General features: G+C 37.1%; 1 protein-coding gene across 4 annotated transcripts in view; it reads right to left on the minus strand.

Moving 5' to 3' along the window:
- LOC141426402 (pseudouridylate synthase RPUSD2-like) overlaps positions 1-18110 on the minus strand; it is a 469933-nt gene that overhangs the window by 160135 nt on the left and 291688 nt on the right. The gene's annotated exons all lie outside the window — the stretch shown is intronic.

An 18110-nucleotide genomic window follows, 5' to 3' on the forward strand; every position in this document is an offset into this window, starting at 1 on the left:
TCGGTTAAGTTAGTCAGTTAGTCGACAATTTATCGACAAAGATACCGAATATTCGGCTTTGTATGGCTTACTGGAAATTAGATCTCTGAAGAGCACTAGTTGATTATCTAACAAAACAATCACATAATTTTACAATTTCTGTTGTTTTTCTGGTAAATTTTCTACTATTTTCTTATATAACTTCAACTCTTTTTATTGAAAAATTATGAAAAATATAATTTTGAGACGCTCAAAAACAAATCAAATATCAGACAATATAGTATGCAAATATATATATTTAATCTACTAACTTATCCCCCAAAAGCTGCCATGTTAAAAATGTATTCACCTGCGTCACATCTGTTTTTGGGGTACCGACTTACATGCGTGTAAGTACCAAATTTCAAATCAATCGCTTCAGGAATATCGCAACAGACAGACAGATACAAGTGATCAAAACAATACAACACAATGTCTTTGTATTGAACGCCACAATTATAGTAAGCAGTACAAAAACAGAGGTACATACATAGAGGAAAAAATCCAAGGTAAGCAATGGTGATCCTGAAAGCTTAAGTACGTTTTTTCTATCGGGACCCTAAAAAAGGATAAGTAATTACTTTCTCAATAACTTATCAAAATTAAAATAGTTGAAAGCATTTCCTTCCATTTCATTGCTAAGAGGGTCTTAAAAGACTTCATGCCTGACTAGTACTGTAAATCTATAATGCTTTTAACTATAATTATAAAACGTTAATATACTTTAGGGCGAGTAATTAGCCTTTTATTGCCTGATACGGTCACGAACAGTATTTAAGGCCTACGAGCATCTAATAAAAATAAGTTTGATTGCATCTATCTATTAAATTGTGGCAATTAAAAAACTGGACAAAGTCCGATAAGAACACTTTAAGCGCCTTCTAGTCATCGTCGTCTGCGATTTTATTTATCCAAATAAGAGCGTTTTTACCTGCTGAGCTGGCAACGTTGCATTTTTGTTAGTTTTTCTCGATTATTCCATAAAAATTTAATGAAAATTAAAAATGTTTTCTGATAGAACACTTCTTAATATATAAGTTAATTTGTCTACTCCAATAATTATTCGTGATAGACTTTTATATTCCTTAAACGAATTAATGTTTATGACCGGTTTTTAAAGAGGAATAATCGAGAAAACTAACAAAAATGCAACGTTGCCAGCTCAGCAGGAATAAACGCTCTTAAGAATAAAAACCGTAGCGAGTAGTGCGAGTCGTAGAATTAGTAAAGCAGTTATTCCATGTGTACTATTTTTAGCCCCCGACGCAAAAAGAGGGGTGTTATAAGTTTGACCGCTATGTATGTCTGTCTGTGGCACCTTATAAACCCCTGTGGACCGATTTGAATGCGGGTTTTTTTATTTGAAAGCTGGTTTTCTAACAATGGATCTTAGACATGTTTAACCAATATCGGTTCAGCCGTTTCAAGATCATCAACTCTTTTGTTCGCTGCGGTAGGAATCTTAGACGCATAATGGGTATTTACTTTACTTTCAAACATATTTGGGACCTAAAATTTAAAACACCCATGTATGCTATATAACTATGCAAGATTATGGAATTCTCGGCCTGATGCTGCAGCCTGGATATCCAGAACACTAGTAGGTACACTCTTGATAAAACTATAGCAGATATATCATGTTTGGATTCGTTTTGATCTGTATTTGATTCTACATACAATGCAATGGTGGCAACACGATGAGCTGATGCTGCAGCCAGGATATCTAGCACACTAGTACACTCTATAAAAAATAGCAGATACGTCGTGTTTGATTTCTTTTGATCAGTATTTGATTCTACATACAATGCAATGGTGGCAACACGATGAGCTGATGCTGCAGCCAGGATATCCTACACACTAGTACACTTTTAAAAAAATAATATACCAATTTAAAAAACAAGATAATTTACGAGTAAGTCATTTCAGGTTAAATTCTTAGCACATCTCTAGTGGAAACAGCTGAGCGTAGCGAGGATGTTTAAATAAAACGGTATATATTGGTTCATGAAAAACACATTCCTCGCAATACATCTCCGAACACTTGATATACGTGTACCTACCGCCATTTGTCAATAAATGTCAACCCCTAATAGATTATTTTTCACTTCGTTCCTTGATTCTACACAATTAAAAGGTTTTTTTATATGAGAGGGAGGCAAACGAGCATTCTTTACAAAAGCAAACGAACTCCTATATTTTACCGAAACCAGAACCCTACAAGGGCGGAAAGCCTATTAGGTATTAATTCATCGTAAAACGGCTTCGGTGTAATTAATTACAACCGGCTGCTCTAATTGTTCGCAGTTTCTTTGCAACAGGTACCTATGTTATAGGCATTTTAATAGCCTAAAGACTAAGCGCCTTCACTAATTTGGAAGTTTTCGCTAGTTTTTTAAGTTCTGTAGTCGAAGCTACAAAACGGAACCCTTTTAGAACTTGTCCAGACGGAGCGTTTTGCGCATGAGGGCACTCGCGCGTAGACACTCGCGCGTTCCTGAGGTACTAGAGTAACTAGAGCTAGATACACCCCGTCCAGATGCGATGGAAGCGCGTGAGAGAATCAGCAGGGCTACTACGAAACTCGAAACTCGAAGTTCGTGTCGCACGGTCCCTCTGACTCTTATACTATTTAATACGAGAGCGAGAGGGACCGCACGACACGAACTTCGAGTTTCGTAGTAGCCCTGCAGGACGGGGTGTATGAGCTACACCTCTACACCTCGGGAACGCGCGAGGTCTACGCGCGCGAGTGCCCTTGCGCGCAAAACGCTCCGTCTGGACAGGCTCTTATAGTTTCGTTCTGTCCATCCGTCCGTCCGTATGTCACAGGCATTTTACTCAAAAACTGCAAGACGTGATTTTTTGATTTTACCCACTAATAAATGATTACAGCGTGTGAACATCAAGATAGCATCACAAATAAAGTTTAAAAAAACTTTAAGTGTTATCGAGTTATCTCACTAAAAAACTTAAACGCAGGTCAAGAGGTCACAATGCGATACCGAACTAAACTAACGACGATCAATTAAGGTAGAAGTCCACAAAAACGTTTTTTAAGTGTTTTCGTGATGTCGACATTTTATCGTCCAATCTTTTGGTGATACAATCTTGGATTACTTAAAAGCCCATAGTTTTTAAACTACGTAAGTAGTGGCGTGATGATGCAATTTTTATCTTTGTTGTGATACAGGAGAATGCGTTGTCACATTCACTTTTCTTGCCAGGATATCTAACGAAATGCATTCTTAATTTTTTTTTAAATGAAGTCGTTTTCGTGTGCACTGTAGAGGATTCGGATCTGAATCTCTCGGCTATACGCACTGAATATGCTAACAATTGTACCACATCACACCCGACCACAACATCCTAATACATATATGTACCTTGCATACGCCATTATTTTCTAACGTTCCACATTGCATTGGACAAGCGTAAAAATTACGTATCATTTTTTTTTCCCATTCAGCACACCTAAAAATTGTTCATTTAAAAAAACACAAACTTCTTCGATCTAAGGTTCAACTTGCAGGTGGTAGGACCTTGTGCAAGGTCCGTCCGGATTGCTACCACCATCTTGCTCGCTAATCCTGCCGTGAAGCAGCAGTGCTTGCACTGTTGTGTTTCGGCGTGGAGAGTAAGACAGCCGGTGAAATTACTGGCACTTGAGGTATCCCATCTTAGGCCTCTAGGTTGGCAACGCATCTGCAATACCCCTGGTGTTGCAGATGTTTATGGGCGGTGGTGATCTCTTACCATCAGGAAACCCACTTGCTCGTTTGGCATCCAGTCGAATAAAAAAAACAAAAAAAACAAACAGTAGGTATTTGAAATCGACAATACTCCCAACTCGTCATTGCCATAGTTTTTAAAAACATTAACATCACAATTTACCTATTAATATATATTCATAGGTTACACTAACTACATACGTATCGCATAAGCAAGGTTGTTTGCCACAAACGTACTGTATAAAAAGGTGACGTTAAATACAAGAAATATAAAAACTCCGATTGATTGCATAAATTCTCCCTTAGCGTCCAAAGTCCGAGGTCGGCTCAATAGGAGCACCCTTTGGCATGCTAAGAAAACCACCCACTTGCTGAGCGGCCCTTCTGGCAGCTCGCCCTCTCTCCGGTAAGCTGTAAAAGTCGTCTGAGGTTAACAGCAACAGTCCGTCCGAAAAAAAACATGGAAGCCAATTATTATATTTCTAAATGGCTTACATTAAGAAGCGAAGCGATTCCTTTAAGGGATAAGTTCACTTTTGTACAACCTTATTCTCATGTTTTCTACTTTCATGTGTTCATGTACAACAAATAATGAATCATACATACTTTAAACTTTTTACCTATCTCGAATCTAAATCGCAAATCCCTCTAACACCTGTTCGATACAAACACATCGCGTATAAATATATCGCAAAATCTATAAACAAAAAAATTACCCACTTGCCCGCTAGCCTGTCGGTAATAAAAAACCTTATACATTCTGGATCTGAAAGGCCTGCTGGGTGGACGTAAATAGTCCGGTCAGTCTGGTCGCAGCAACTTACCTGTAATAAGAAGAATCATTGATAGAGACCATGCCATTTATGGAGTTATAACAAAAAAAAAGTAGGCACAGAGTATATTGTGAGCTGACTGACATATTAGAAGGTTCTGTACCTTTAAAAACAAAACAAACCGGTCTAGTGCCGATTTGGGTCGCGCTTCAAGGGTACAGTAAGTGACAAAAATACTATAAGAGACGCTGAAAGATAATATTACAAATATGATTTATTCCCCTACAACTGACTCACGCTTAACCGATTATTATTATTTGTCCATTTCAGATAATTTAAGGAAAATATTTCAGAGCTTCCCAAAAAACGTGTGACCATCATTTCAACAGGTTAAGTAATGAAATAGAGTATTTAAACCGCATTTACACAAGCGGTAATTTACTAAAGCCGCATTCGTGTTGTGTAGTGATGCATCAGAACGGTATCGGTTTCCTACATTTTATATAGTTGCGTTCATATTTATCTGATGCTGTGTTTTGTGACGGTTTGTGTTGTGTCGCATCAAAGCTACAGAGAGAAAGAGAGACAGAGAGCATCACAACACAACACGACAGATAAATGTGAATGTGGCTTAATGTTCATGACGTTCATGTTGGTTCTTGAGATTAGATCTCTAAGTTACTGTGGAACCCTACTTCAAACAGGACGAGTTAATCCAGGTTGACTAGACTAGGATAAAAAAAACTGTAATAGGCGCGTAGGATTTTACTCTAAGGATTTTTCTAATTTAAGCGCTACTTCTTATTTTAGGTCATACGTCTAGCCTTATAATTTTGAACATGAAACTGTACCGTCGTGTTATCATTTAAAATAGCCTTATAATGTTTTTTATACAGTCGAGTTTATAAACTTGTGAGCAAAAATTTTGACAAAAATACGTGAACACGCTTCTACGCCGTTAACAATATAGAGTTGTGTTCAGATATTATTGATCAAATTTTTGCTCACTAGTTTATGAATTCGACTGTACAATAATAATTTAACTCATTGTACTGCTTTGTAGTGTTCAAAGAATATTTGTATTGAATTGTATCTGTGTAGTTCGATGATCGAACCTGGGACGTCAAGCTTCCTCAGTCTGGCTCTCAAACAATTAGGGTATCTCGCCGTCCTATAAAATAATGATTGTGATTGCGACTCCGTGCATGTTAAACGATAAGCGAATATGTAAGTCCCACATTCGTTATCATTTATCTGTGTTGAACTTTAATGTAGGTTTTTTGTGTATCGAATATGTATAAATAGATCTCTCAATCAATCAATCAAATCTGCCCACATCCACCCACTGCTGGGTAAAGGCCTCTTAATTTTCACGCCACTTTGCCCGGTCCTGTGGTGTGCTGCGGGGCTGTGTGCTGTGCTGAAATAGATCTCTATCTCTCTCTAATTGAACTAAATCATTTAAGTACTCAGTAAAAAAAGTTCAGTTTCTAAATTCCAATGTAACAGTCATCAAGTTTCCTCGTTTGTAGTATTAATAAATTAATTGAATTCAATTTGCATTACTCAGTGCTTCAGCTACAGCATTAGATCATAATAAATACCTATTTGTACTGATTTCCTGTTTTAGTAGTCATTTTTTTTACTAACCCATTTGCGGTAATTGGTAAATTATTGACTTGATGTCATTTTTACAAGCTATTTATCTTTGGTTGTGTGTGTTTGTTGCTTTATGTTATGTTGGCTTAAGTAGGATAACTTTAGTCATCAAATTTCGTTGGCTTGGATGTCAATGCAGTAATGTTACTGTTACATAGTTAGTAGGTACGAGTAAGTAACAAGACGTTTATCCAGCAGATACGAGTAAATCAAGACTTACCGGACTAAAACTTGTTTAGTAGTGTTTTTATAATCTAAATTTCAAAAGTTTACTTACGATTTGTATGATTTAATCGTTACCGCTTTCATTCTCAGGTTAGGTATTTAGGCGCAGGTAGGTTCTTCATTTTCAAACCAGCACTTGCAGCTAATCGTTATTGCGAAATAATTGCGTTGACCTTTGCTGTATTTTTATTATCTACTAAAGCTTTACTTAAGCAATTAATATGTCACATAATTAAGGATTTATTCTACAAACGATTACTTATAGTTTAGAAATTGTTTATGTAAAGGTGATTCAGTTTCCTTGCATTGCACTTTTACGACAATCAAACATTTTTAAATTATTCGTTTGTTATCTGTCACTTCGATATGTTGCGAGTTAACTGTTAATTATGAATGGGTTAGACTTCACATTATGCATTTGTTTCTATGATATGTGCGAGTTAACTAAATTTGCACGAGTTCAACTCATACGCCGACTTGCAAGAAAAATCGTGCAAATTGCATTAAATCGCGAGGCCGTAAAGCCAACGAGTTTGTAGTGATCAATCAAGCGCCGCAATGTAATGCAATTTGCACGATTTTTCTTGCAAGTCTAAACTCGGCTATACTTGTCAGACCTGCCACGTTTACTCCCCTGTCTGCTTTAGTCCTGCTGCGACCGTTGGACGTCAAGCCTGTGGCTTATTAGCGCCTGAAGCTCGAAGTTTTCCTAAGATTATAATAAAGATGTGACCTAAGACACCTCGTAAATGTACATATACCTAATTGAAAACAACTGATGTCACTTGACTCGTAACAGGTTTCGCAAGGTCATCAAACAAGTCGTTTTTCCTTATTTTCAAGTATGAAATCAGCACGTTAAGTAATTGTAAACAATTTGTTCATACAATGGAGATTATACTGAAAGATTATATTTTCGAAAGATTTTTGATTTGCTTACAGGAATTGATTTCCTTATTTCCTTGTAGGTACTAAGTTACTAGAGTGTTTAAACCTGTACCAAACTTATGCTCATAGAGAGTCGGGGTTTGCCATCGAATTCCTTTAAGTAACTTAGTATCGTCACTTTAATTAGGTATGAATTATGATCGATGGCGGCAATTGATGAAAAAACTCGTCGTATCTGTTATAGTTTTGACACGATTGACAAACAATTAGCTTAGCGAAAGAATTAAAAATAGGCTGGTTCCCCATTATATACTTAGGTAAATTTAAATCTGTACCATGACAAGCGCAGAAACAAATTAAAAAATACATTGCACTTATGCAAGAGAAAAGGCTCGCGAGTTTCATTTAGGGCATGGCAACCAAGGTAACCTGCTATTTATCTTTTTATTGCAAAGGTACAGTCGCCGTCAGATATTTCGGAGCAGTCGAGGTGGTCAAAAATATCGGCACATGCACTTTATTATTAAGGGGATCCCATGCCCCAATGACCTTTGATCTGAATTCCTTAGTTTTGTAATGATTTTGTAGCTTATTATATTAACAACGACGGCTTTAAGCCATATAGTATCCCATATTTACTTCAAAGTTCATTGTTTTCGAGATATTTGGCATCAAACCAAAAATACTGTTTTTCTGGCCATAACTTTTGTGTCAATTAGGTAGTTTTCAAATGAAAACCCTCGATCAGTTTTTAGAGACGTCAGAGACGAACCCAAATATGTAGATTTCGTATATATTAGATCTTTTACGTAAATAGAGATGCGAAATAAGTGTTTTATCAGACAATGTTTAAAAAAAACATACAAAATTAAGTATTTATTTTTTTCAATATCCTTTAGACAAAAATGGAGATAAAAGATTGGAGAACCGATAGCCGTTTGACTTATAATTCTATCTGTAGTGCAAAAGTAGGAGATACGGTTCAAAACTTGTCAAAAATCTATGAAAACCTCGGGTAGCCCCTTAAGGTATTACAATTCATGTATCGATATTTTGACCACCTTGGCCGCTCCTAAATCTGATGGCGACTGTACTTAATAGGCTTGCGTTTGAAAATACTCCTGTTGGTAAGCAAAGATGCGGCTTAAGATGTCCATCTTAAACCACATCTTCGCCAGATGGATGGGTGGATGCTGACGGCTAGATAACATTCGGGGAATACAGACCTAAGCATGGGATCCCAACATTTAGCTGTCCGGATAGATAATCAAGAATAAGCAAACGGTTTTGTGCAAATTATAATCCCATTAATTATCCAAAAGATATACGAATGCCAACTTTTTATCAAGTAACTATTTGACTTCTTAAAAGCAGCAAAAAATATTAAACAAGCAATTAGCCATTAAAGTCAAGATTTACTTAAAACGGCGTTTTGGCAATTAAGATTGGTATCAATGAAAAATGTTCGAACGACTAATCGTTACGAGCATTAAGTACCAAGAAGTTTTTATTAGAAAACCTTTGCTCGTAATTTTTGAAAAATAATAACGTAATTGTGGCATTTGCAGGTGAAATATTAGTCGCGGTTGTCTGAAAAAAATTTTTGTGTCATCTAATAAATTTGTCGGCAGTTCCGGCGACCCCAGAGTAGGTTTTTCTACAAAGGAAAATGCCGTGAGTGTCGTAGCTAGTGCAGTGTTTAGAAAACGTGTAATTACAACTTACAATTACAACTTCATCGACTGTTGAAATAAATAAAAAAATACTAATCTCGAATAAGGAAAATTCCTGCAAAAGTAAGTGTTCGTGTAAAGTGGTCGTCGGCGTATAGGTTAATTAAAATGAAGATAGCAGTTTAGACTAGGTGTGAGACAAATAAAGAACGATATTCAAGCGTATCGTCAACGTATAACATCCAGCAAATGGATGACATGCAGTCCTTTCGCCACCAAAATAAAATTAATTTGACAATCACAAATAGGGTTAATGTCCCGAGTTGTAAATGTCGCGTAACAGACAAACTGTTAATCTAGATCTGTTAACAAAAATACGTTTCAGCCATCTCGTAGATAATGGATAATGGATATGAAAAATAAAAGCCTTATGTCCTACAACTCATGCGTTGTAACTTCTGAACAAACCAATTAAAGTCTTCTATATCAAGCAAAATTGTCATCATCCCAGCCTTTATACGTCCCACTGCTGCTGGGGACAGGGCACCTCTTAGAATAAGTGTTTGGCTCGGAGTGCCCACGCGGTCCAAATGCGGATTGGAAACTTCACAGTCAAACCACTTTTTATTTCAGGCCTTTTCTATAGCTTAGGAATTCCATGCATCATCATCATCATTATATCAGCCATAGGACGTTCACTGTTCGACATAGACCTCCCCCCCCCCCCCATAGACCTCCAGTTTGCGGTTGGAAGCGGCCTGCATTCACCGTGAACCCGCGGCTTTAACCAGGTCATCCGTCCTCGTTGGTGGATGTCTTACGCTGCGCTTGCGAATCCGCGGTCTCCCGTGCGTCTGAGCGTCTAAATAGGATAATCTCGGAGACCATCTTTGCCTATTAGTCTGGGTATGCAGGTACTTACCTATTGGTGTACAATGGCTTCATTAGCACGCTACGGCAGCTTGCCAAATGTTATTTGTATTACGGCTCGATTAAGTTTAGTTGCCAAGCGCTGTGGTATTAGATGCAAAATCAATACTTCGGTAAACTCTACGTATTTCATTTATTACTACTACGTATTTAAATTAAATCTATATATAGCATAGTCAGGAGCCCGGAAATTTGTGTTTTCCTGGAAAAAATAGCCGGTGTTACTCTCTAATAATGAAGCTTTTTTGAAATATGTTAAATATGAGGCATATTTTTTGTCTGGTTGATTTAATTTGGCATCAACAATTTGAATGCTGTGATTTACAGATTAGGGAGACAGGAGAGTTCAGCCCCATCTCAAATCCTCCTTAAATAACTTTTACCTGATATTTATAACTGATGTTAGACAGTTGTTACCATTGGTATTATACATATAACTAGGCAAAATTAAATACATACGAGTAAAGATAATAATCCGCACTGCAGCCGCGTGGGAATAACGGCCCGAACCCTTTTATTCTGAGACGAGTCCTGTGCCCTGCAGTGAGACGTATATGTATAGACGGAGATGATGATGATGACCAAAAAGTGAAGTAAAATAAACTACAGCATATTAAAAAAGTCCAAGTTAACAAAATAAGCAAGAAAAGTCACGCCAACAATAAACCACACAAACAAAACTTAATTTGCGAAATTGGTATATGAAAAAATTAATTTCGTCTGGTTTTCTAGACAGACAAACAAAGCCCTTACTTTATTGTGACCTAAATCTGCATATGCGGCAGGTGCAGGACATTACAATATGAGTTTTCAGAAGGCCATCTCGTGCCTTTACTGGCTTTTTGCCTTTGCCAATATGGCGGATTACAATATGGCGGCTAATGCCGCGGAGAAGTCATATTTGTGACCTTTATATGACGTTTGTTTGCAAATGGAAATTAGTTTTTTAAGTGTCGGCGTAACCCAATGACCTTTATAGAAGATGGGTTACAGTCTACGTTACCCAACTGAATCTTACTAATAATAAACAAGAAAAATTCGAGTGTGCGTTTGTAAGAAACGTGTTTTGGATGACATTCGGTGTGGAGATAACTGGATTTTGAGAATAACACATTAGGTTTTTTTTTTATTCAACTGGATGGAAAACGATGAAGTGGGTCTCCTGATGATAAGAGATCACCACCGCCCATAAACATCTGCAAAACCAGGGATATTGCAGATGAGTTGCCAACCTAGAGGCCTAAGATGGGATACCTCAAGTGCCAGTAATTTCACCGGCTGTCTTACTCTCCACGCCGAAACACAACAGTGCAAGCACTGCTGCTTCACGGCAGCATTAGCGAGCAAGATGGTGGTGGCAATCTGGGCGGCCTTGCACAAGGTCCTACCACCTGCAAAAGTTACTTTCATTCCGATATTCTGACGAGATTGGGAGTGCATACCACAAATAGGTACTTACTCGCATGTACTCGTAACAACATTTTATTTAAATCCACTTTAGTAAAGTTTCGAACAAAAATTAACTTTAATTTAACTAAGAGACGTAATGGTTCTGGGTAAAGTGAAACCACGAGAAAATACTAGTTTTAAATCAACGCTTTATCTACAGCATGCCATCCAAGAACAAGGTCTTCGAAGTAATTAAAAAAATATTCAAATTTGCTAAATTATTATCAATCCGTCATAGATAACATCGTATGCGGGTCATAAAACGGCACTACGCAATAAAGATGCATAAGTACTGCATTTCAATGCCATTTCCTCAATTGCCACAAAAAATATTTATTTTGCTGCTTAAGTGCCTTCAATGCTACAAGTACCAAATAACTTAATACATATTTTATTACAAGGAGCGAGTAATCAACTTTTTAGATTCGATGATTAGTCATTAAGTACAGTAGAACCGGTTACTTGATTAACAAGCATTGCATAAAGTCACGAACCGTAGTAATGTACTGCGTTGTACACGCGTTGCAAATAAATGTATTTAAGTAACAACTTAAATGTAAATAATTTATACGATTTATTAGTTAGTAAGATCCTAAATAATTTATTGAATTAGGCGTTACTTTGCGGAGGTCCATATCAATGAACTAAAAGAATTTCCTTGCTCACCCGCGACCTTACGACTAACAACTGGTAGCATGGTGTACGGTTGTGTTACTCTGAAGATGAGCTCTGGTTGAGTTCGAAACGCGTCAGTGTGATGTGGTGGTGGTGATAGATGGGTTTGTGTGATTTGTGTGTGTTCTTACAGTGTGGAGGTGGAGGAACTGCATGAACACGCATATTTTGCATAAGCTTAGCTATCGTAAGGTCGCGGGTGAGCAAGGAAATTCTTTTAGTCAGCAAGATCCTAGTTTTGACACCAAAATGTATTGTTTTTATCTCAGAAATTATTCACGCTTGAGGAACTGCTTAATTCCATTGTATTTTTTGTTTGTTTGTTTGGGTTTGGATCTTAGGCAGGGAAGACTTAGCCCCTGTTTCGCCATCCGTTGATTAAATTTATCTGACTGATAAATGCGAAGCCGTCTCTGTTTGTTTTGTCCGAATAGACGGAGACGGCATCACAATTATCCGTCAAATAAAATTAATTAATGGGTGGTGAAACAGTATAATAAATCATTTCATTTCATTTTAATGTTTTTCGATCGGATCCCTAAATCTAACATTGGTCTTAAGAAACCTAGAATCTACCAAAGGTATCTCAAACTATGGGTTTAGGCTTAAAAAAAAACACGCACACTTTACATGTAGGTAAGGGATTCTTCGCATGACTACTATAAATACATACTACACGGACGTACATGCCTAAATAAACTATAAGGGTTCCTTGTATGACTAAGGAACCCTAAAAAATGCTGCATCTATAATCCCGTCATAGTATAACGCGATTAAACCGCACTCGTGCTCCTTAACGCTTCGTTTGACACATTTCACTTGACCCAGCGTCAGCCACTTGCCTTGCTACTTGCCTAGCCACTTGTGCGAGGTAACGGGCGAGTTGGAAGTAGAGCGATGGAAGAGACATATTTAAATTTAATCAGATGGATTTATTTCGTACCCGTGTTGTGCCCGTGTGGTGTCGGGGTAGAATTACACCTCTCCATTTCTTCCGTGGATGTCGTAAGAGGCGACTGAGGATATAGGTTAAGGTATACCGTAGGCGACAGACTAGCAACAATCTTGCTTGCTAATCCTTCCATGAAGCAGCAGTGCTTGCACTGTTGTGTTTCGGCGTGGAGAGTAAGACAGCCGGTGAAATTACTGACACTTGAGGTATCCCATCTTAGGCCTCTAGGTTGGCAACGCATCTGCAATCCCCTGGTGTTGCAGGTGTCTATGGGCGGTGGTGATCTCTTACCATCAGGAGACCCACTTGCTCGTTTGCCATCCAGTCGAATAAAAAAAAACAATACAAGTATTAACACAACTACATTTTTACACAGAAGTTTGGCTATTTGGAATAAGGAATCGCCAATGCGGATCAGAATTATTTCCAAACACCCATGTTCATGATTATTTTATATAATTCATTAATTTTATTAAAGTCTCCTTGACAATAGATTTAAAATTGAAGGTTAATTTAATTATTATGTATACTACCGGTCAAAAGTTTACAAGTAAGTTATAAAGTGCATAAAGTACCTATTTTTACAAGCTTTTCTGTAGCTTGCCCTGTTTATTATTCATTTATTTGTAAAAATATGGTACTTAACTAACGCAGAACTGGCTTATAACCAAAAAACTACCAAGTCTCTTCCAGCCTTCTATAACATGCCAGCGAAAGTGAGCGCTTCGAGGTCAAGGAATGTATACAGAGGAGGGGAGGGGGCGGGGCGTGCGTCCGCGCATATTACGCAACGCGTAACCGATGCGCTCACTGACTGACAATCAGAAATCGCGACCCATATTGATTATTACGCTGGAAGAAAGTTAAATTAATTAGATTGCGGAATTAGGTATCGAATGTACGAAACTAAGTTTATTTTAGTACTTGCGTAGCTTCAAATTGATTTTTAGGTTTTTGGGATGGTATCTAAAGTCGTGGTTCCCTAGTAGTTAGACCCATGGCCTCTCAAGCACAAGACCGTGGGTCCTAGCCCGAGCGGGCTCCTCTGAATTTTACAAATTAAAGTGCAAAATAGCGTTTAAAATGTAAACATCGCCAGGAAACCTGCACACAACTACGAAACATTCAATGAGGGGTATGAAGTTCTCAATTCGCATTCGCACTAAGCGGGCATGGGAGTTACGGCTCAAGCCATCTCCTTCTGAGAGGTCGCCTGTGCCCTGCAGTGGGACATAATATAGATCAAGATGAGTTTTTTTTTATTGGACTGGATGACAAACGAGCAAGTGGGTCTCCTGATGGTAAAAGATCACCACCGCCCATAGACATCTGCAACACCAGGGGGATTGCAATTGCGTTGCCAACCTAGAGGCCTAAGATGGGATACCTCAAGTGCCAGTAGTTTCACCGGCTGTCTTATTCTCCACGCCGAAACACAACAGTGCAAGCACTGCTGCTTCACGGCAGGATTAGCGAGCAAGATGGTGGTAGTAATCCGGGCAAACCTTGCACACGGTCCTACCACCCGCAAAATGAGTGATAAATATTTTGTTATTTAAAAATAATTCCAAGCAATTTTTGAAAATAAGAAATCAATACAATGTTATAAGTAATATCTAATCTGGTCTATAAACAAGCATATAGGTATAATAAATATAAGTAAAAGGTATTTTGAGAGAGTTACGTAAAATGTCAATGAACTAGTATCTCATAGAATTTGCGTAGGTAGTAATTTTCTGAAGAGACTCATAAAACTCGAAGTATTATTTTAAGAAGCTTCCTTTGTTGAAAAGCCACACTAAATTTAATAAGTTTGGTAACAATTGTAATATAAAAAAAGGTTCCGACGACAATATAAGTTATACGAGGTGAGAAAATTTAATACGCAAATCTAGCCGAGATTCGATGTATAATCAATTAGTGTCAGCACTTCATATTCTATTACCGTTGATAAATGTACTGGTGAAACAATAATTGGCTTAAAATACGATGTATGGCTTCTTAAACGGAAACAGCACGAATTAAACTTTAATAAATTATACTGAGGCAGAAAATTGTCTTACTGGTCAAAGAAAATATATTTTTAAAACCATTTCGCAGCTGATGTCACTTAAAAATAAAATAACTGGATCCTAATTTTGCATAAACGTCTCGTATTTTGTGGTATTGTCATCTAAAACAATGACAAACTGTAAGTTTGATAGCTCTTATATTACAATAAAAACTGTTCTACTCAGTCATTTCTCACGGAAAATTCGTTATAAAAACAGTTACTTTAAAAGGAAGAAAAGTATCCCAATAAAATGTTAGAGCGCGCTCATTTTATGTCGTAACAATAGTTAATAAACATCTCATCATCTATCTAATGAAATTCTGAGACCAAATGTCAGTTTACAAGGTCAAGAGACAGAACAGTTGCCAAAAATTATGATATTATGATTATGACACTCTTTACACCGTTGGTTCCAGGGACAATTTATTTCTAACAATGCGATTCCTAAGTCGAAATAATTGATAGCAAGCATGATATTTTTTACAACGATTTATTAATCTACAATGTTCATGGATCCCAACATCAAAAGGCTACGATTATATTGAAATATGAAGACAAGGTGATCAATTCTCAAATGATGATACCTACTCTCTCGAATAGTTTTATGCATTTTTTATGTACTCTCCGACAAAATGACGTCAATGCAAGTAATAAATTTGACGTTTGAATATTTGAAGATAAAAATGATATATCTGGGTTACAAACAGAATTTGCATGGATTGTCTAGATTATAAATTAAAATTAATGAAAAACTTGATAAAATTGGGAAGAAACATGTCGTGATTAAACAATAGCTCACTCTAGTGTGGACGATAGATTGTAGCAAAAGAATAGTTAATATTTTTAGTTAAGGTAACCATGCTTTCAATAAGCAGTTGTATAATACATGATGAATATTGCTAAATAATAAGTATTTATGTAAATTAACCAATTATCATGTCACCTCTGTTTACTTAGGTAATTATTGACAACGTGCTTAGGGGTACTTAAAAATGACAAAAAACGGACAAATTTAATAAAGTAAAAGACACTGTTTGAAAGATAATACATAGTAAATATTTCTGAACTCATCGTTAGTTTACCTAGCTCTGCAATCATCATCCCAGCCTATATACGTCCCACTGCAGAGCATAGACCTCCCCTCAGAATGAGAGGGCTTGGGCAGCAGTTCCCACGCGGGCCCAGTGCGGATTGGGAACTTCACACACACTATTGAATTGCTTCGCAGGTTTGTACAGGTTTCCTCACGATGTTATCCTTCACCGTAAAGCTTGTGGTAAATTGTAAATATAATTCCGCACATGAATTTTGAAAAACTCAGAGGTGCGAGCCGGGGTTTGAAGCCACGATCCTCTGCTTGAGAGGCCATAGGTCAAACCACTTGACCACCACGGCTCTGCAATAGACCTTAGAATTTATTATAAAAAAACAATAATCAGAATCAAAGAGAACGAATACCGTCCACAAATACATAACGCATAGTCACCCAGCAACTCACGCGCATCTATTTGAGTTCCCAATAAAACGTCAGATCGGTTGGAATTGATCCGCCACTCGTGTCGTGACCACATCAAAACTAACAATGCACCTTCCAACACAGAAGTAAGAGCTATATTTCCTCGTGTAGACATAGATACCTATTCTCATGAACCACTTGTGCTTCTAAAAGCTATATCGAGGCCGGCATTAAGCGGTGTTATTGTAATTCATTGGCACTATTTGGAACTGAGTCTTATCGTATTTATTTAAGGAGGAACACAACAGTGATTTTAAAGATAGTTTCAAAGGGATTAGAAGAGTCTGTAATTTTTGTTCTGAGTTTCGTTAAATTAATCCTGATTTATCTCCCAATTAAAGCAGCTGTAAAAGATTTCAACCATTCAGCTGTACACCATTTCTCATTTTCTAGCTTAACAAGGACATTTATTTTTTATTAAGTACTTACTAGCTGTTAACCGCGGCTTTGTCCCGTTGTAATTTTTTTTTTCTATAATTACCGTCTCCTGACGGTAACAAACACAACAAAAAAATAATTAGTGAAATCGGTCCAGCCGTTCCTGAGTTTTGCGCTTAGCAACACATATTACGGTTCATTTTTATTTTTATATATATTATATATATAGAATTGCGGCAATGCAATAATAACATAATAACCACCATTAACTCCGATAGATATCTACTATTCAGTGTTAAATAGTTTCTTAACGCCTTTTTACTCGACTGCGAAGAAGGAGGGTTATGTGTTTAACGCGTATGTATGTATTTAAATGACTGTATCTTTCCATGCAATCACCAATTTATAAACAAAAGTCATCACGTCAAAGTCGAATTTCGAATCATACTCGTATATTAAAAATATTAAAGCACTTAAACAATTAAATGACGACGCATTAAAAAAACCTTGAAAAAAGAACAATTCAAAAACCCTCAGACGTCATGGCACCAAGACAAGTAATTGTGGTTCATATTGACATGAAGCTAATAGCTGTATTGCGTGCGAGTAACACAAAGGGAAATAATAGGTCGAGCTACTGGGATGTCAAAATGTTGAAGTCACTCGGTAACTATTGTTAATAACTGTGTGGTTTTGAAGAATCAGGGATCCCATGTCTAAGAAAACTTGTACAACTTTTGCGAAGAAATAATAGGTCGAGCTCTCGAGCTACTGGGATGTCAAAATGTTTATGTCACTCGGCAACTATTGTTAAATAATAGCTGTGTAGTTTTGATGAATCAGGGATTCTATATCTAAGAAAAATTGTAAAACTTTTGCGAAGAAACCAAACAAATTTCAGATAAAAAAGTGTTAGTAATTCCGACGTCAACTTTATGGTTAACTTTTAACGCGTTTGGTTTATTTTCACCACTCAAAGAATAGTATAAAATTAACAAAACGCATTCATTACTTAAAACTAACAGCAATAGTGCTATTCCCGAAATAACAATACCATGATTCGAAATATAGAGAATAGAAACGAGCGAGAGAACCCTGACGTTAGAAAGAAGTCACACGTAACTGATTTTTTGTCGCATTATTCATAGAACTTAAAGAAATTATATAGTCACCTTGGAATTTGGATGGATCAT

Source organism: Choristoneura fumiferana, chromosome 3 (assembly GCF_025370935.1).
Source record: "Choristoneura fumiferana chromosome 3, NRCan_CFum_1, whole genome shotgun sequence".
Classification (NCBI taxonomy): Eukaryota; Metazoa; Arthropoda; class Insecta; order Lepidoptera; family Tortricidae; genus Choristoneura; species Choristoneura fumiferana.